Source organism: Carassius auratus, unplaced genomic scaffold (genome assembly GCF_003368295.1).
Source record: "Carassius auratus strain Wakin unplaced genomic scaffold, ASM336829v1 scaf_tig00052814, whole genome shotgun sequence".
Lineage (NCBI taxonomy): Eukaryota > Metazoa > Chordata > Actinopteri > Cypriniformes > Cyprinidae > Carassius > Carassius auratus.
In genome coordinates, this window is record NW_020527246.1 from 17,074 (window position 1) to 20,258 (window position 3,185).

Sequence of the window (3,185 nt, forward strand, 5' to 3'; positions counted from 1 at the left end):
GTTTGCCTTACGTGTCTCTCCAGCCAATCCAGTGTCATTTGCCATGCGTGTCTCTCCAGCCAGTCCAGTGTCGTTTGCCATGCGTGTCTCTCCAGCCAGTCCAGTGTCGTTTGCCAATAATCCATCCATTGTAAAAAAAAATACAAACAAAAAATTAACCACCCTCCAGCCAGCAAGATGCTGCTGTTAGGTGGTTTAAAACTGAAAAACCACACAAAAAATAAACTAAAAGTCCACAAACAACTCACAAACAAACACTAACAGAAAAATCAAAATGGAGGAGAGCCTTCCTCTCCAAACTGCAGCCAAACACTTCCTGTAGCTCTCTAGCGCCCTCAGGTTGGTATGGCCGTAAGTGAAGACTGCTGCGAAGAGAGGGCTATTTAAAGTTCAGCCAATCTACTTGCCAGTACATTATATAAGTAGGAAAGTAAACCCAAAAGCTTAAAGCGCCTGGTATTCCTAGGCGGTCTCTCATCCAAGTACTAACCAGACCTAAACCTGTTAATATGCAGAGATCGGGCATTGACTCTTTTTTTTTGCAAGATTATTATATAATTCGTGAAAAATATCCAAAAAGTTTAAAGCACCTGGTATTCCCAGGCAGTCTCCCATCCATGTACCAACAAGGCCCAAACCTGCTAATATTCAGAGATCGGCCATTGACTCTTTTTTTTTGCAAGATTATTATATAATTTATGAAAAATATCCACAAAGTTTAAAGCACCTGGTATTCCCAGGCAGTCTCCCATCCATGTACTAACCAGGCCCAAACCTGCTAATATTCAGAGATCGGCCATTGACTCTATGTTTTGGCAAAATTGTTCTATACTAAGTGAAAATTTTCCAAAAGGCTTACAGCACCTGGTATTTCAAGGCGGTCTCCCATCCAAGTACTAACCAGACCTAAACCTGCTAGTATGCAGAGATCTGGCATTGACTCTTTTTTATTTGCAAGATTATTATATAATTCGTGAAAAATATCCAAAAAGTTTAAAGCACCTGGAATTCCCAGGCAGTCTCCCATCCATGTACTAACAAGGCCCAAACCTGCTAATATGCAGAGATCGGCCAATGACTCTATGTTTTGGCAAAATTGTTCTATACTAAGTGAAAAATTTCCAAAAAGCTTACAGCACCTGGTATTCCCAGGCGGTCTCCCATCCAAGTACTAACCAGGCCCAAACCTGCTTAGCTTCAGAGATCAAACGAGATCTGTCATAGCCAGGTTGGTATGGCCGTAAGCGAAGACTGCTCCGAAGAGAGGGCTATTTAAAGTTCTGCCAATCTACTGGCCAGTACATTATATAAGTAGGAAAGAAAACCCAAAAGCTTAAAAAGCCTGCTATTCCTAGGCGGTCTCTCATCCAAGTACTAACCAGACCTAAACCTGCTAAGATTCAGAGATTGGGCATTGACTTTTTTTTTTTTTTTTTTTTTGCAAGATTAGTATATAATTCGTGAAAAATATCCAAAAAGTTTAAAGCACCTGGTATTCCCAGGCAGTCTCCCATCCATGTACCAACAAGGCCCAAACCTGCTAATATTCAGAGATCGGCCATTGACTCTTTTTTTTTGCAAGATTATTATATAATTCATGAAAAATATCCACAAAGTTTAAAGCACCTGGTATTCCCAGGCAGTCTCCCATGCATGTACTAACCAGGCCCAAACCTGCTAATATTCAGAGATCGGCCATGTTTTGGCAAAATTGTTCTATACTAAGTGAAATTTTCCAAAAGGCTTACAGCACCTGGTATTTCAAGGCGGTCTCCCATCCAAGTACTAACCAGACCTAAACCTGCTAGTATGCAGAGATCTGGCATTGACTCTTTTTTTATTTGCAAGATTATTATATAATTCGTGAAAAATATCCAAAAGTTTAAAGCACCTGTATTCCCAGGCAGTCTCCCATCCATGTACTAACAAGCCCAAACCTGCTAATATGCAGAGATCGGCCAATGACTCTATGTTTTGGCAAAATTGTTCTATACTAAGGTGAAAAATTTCCAAAAAGCTTACAGCACCTGTATTCCCAGGCGGTCTCCCATCCAAGTACTAACCAGGCCCAAACCTGCTTAGCTTCAGAGATCAAACGAGATCTGTCATAGCCAGGTTGTATGGCCGTAAGCGAAGACTGCTCGAAGAGAGGGCTATTTAAAGTTCTGCCAATCTACTGGCCAGTACATTATATAAGTAGGAAAGAAACCCAAAAGCTTAAAAAGCCTGCTATTCCTAGGCGGTCTCTCATCCAAGTACTAACCAGACCTAAACCTGCTAAGATTCAGAGATTGGGCATGACTTTTTTTTTTTTTTTTTTGCAAGATTAGTATATAATTGTGAAAATATCCAAAAAGTTTTAAAGCACCTGGTATTCCCAGGCAGTCTCCATCCATGTACCAACAAGGCCCAAACCTGCTAATATTCAGAGATCGGCCATTGACTCTTTTTTTTTTTGCAAGATTATTATATAATTCATGAAAAAATATCCAAAAAGTTTAAAGCACCTGGTATTCCCAGGCAGTCTCCCATCCATGTACTAACCAGGCCCAAACCTGCTAATATTCAGAGATCGGCCATTGTTTTGGCAAAATTATTCATACTAAGTGAAAAATTTCCAAAAAGTTTACAGCACCTGGTATTCCCAGGCGGTCTCCCATCCAAGTACTAACCAGGCCCAAACCTGCTTAGCTTCCGAGATCAGACGAGATCGGGCATGCCAGGTTGGTATGGCCGTAAGCAAGACTGCTGCGAAGAGAGGGCTATTTAAAGTTCAGCCAATCTACTCGCCAGTACATTATATAAGTAGGAAAGAAAACCCAAAAGCTTAAAGCGCCTGGTATTCCTAGGCGGTCTCTCATCCAAGTACTAACCAGACCTAAACCTGCTAAGATTCAGAGATCGGGCATTGACTCTTTTTTTTTTTTTTTTGCAAGATTATTATATAATTCGTGAAAAATATCCAAAAAGTTTAAAGCACCTGGTATTCCCAGGCAGTCTCCCATCCATGTACTAACCAGGCCCAAACCTGCTAATATTCAGAGATCGGCCATTGACTCTTTTTTTTGCAAGATTATTATATAATTCATGAAAAATATCCAAAAAGTTTAAGCACCTGGTATTCCCAGGCAGTCTCCCATCCAATGTACTAACCAGGCCCAAACCTGCTAATATTCAGAGATCGG

General features: G+C 40.7%; 2 non-coding genes and 1 pseudogene across 2 annotated transcripts; all 3 read right to left on the reverse strand.

Annotated features, from left to right (window-relative positions):
• Nucleotides 1-1,127: 1,127 nt before the first annotated feature.
• LOC113090128 (5S ribosomal RNA) lies at nt 1,128-1,246 on the reverse strand. The gene has a single exon (XR_003286893.1). It is a non-coding gene; the product is annotated as a 5S ribosomal RNA (ribosomal RNA).
• A 769-nt stretch (nt 1,247-2,015) lies between these two features.
• On the reverse strand, nt 2,016-2,132 carry LOC113090125 (uncharacterized; annotated as a pseudogene).
• A 491-nt stretch (nt 2,133-2,623) lies between these two features.
• Nucleotides 2,624-2,741, reverse strand: LOC113090130 (5S ribosomal RNA). The gene has a single exon (XR_003286894.1). It is a non-coding gene; the product is annotated as a 5S ribosomal RNA (ribosomal RNA).
• Between the last annotated feature and the right edge of the window lie 444 nt (nt 2,742-3,185).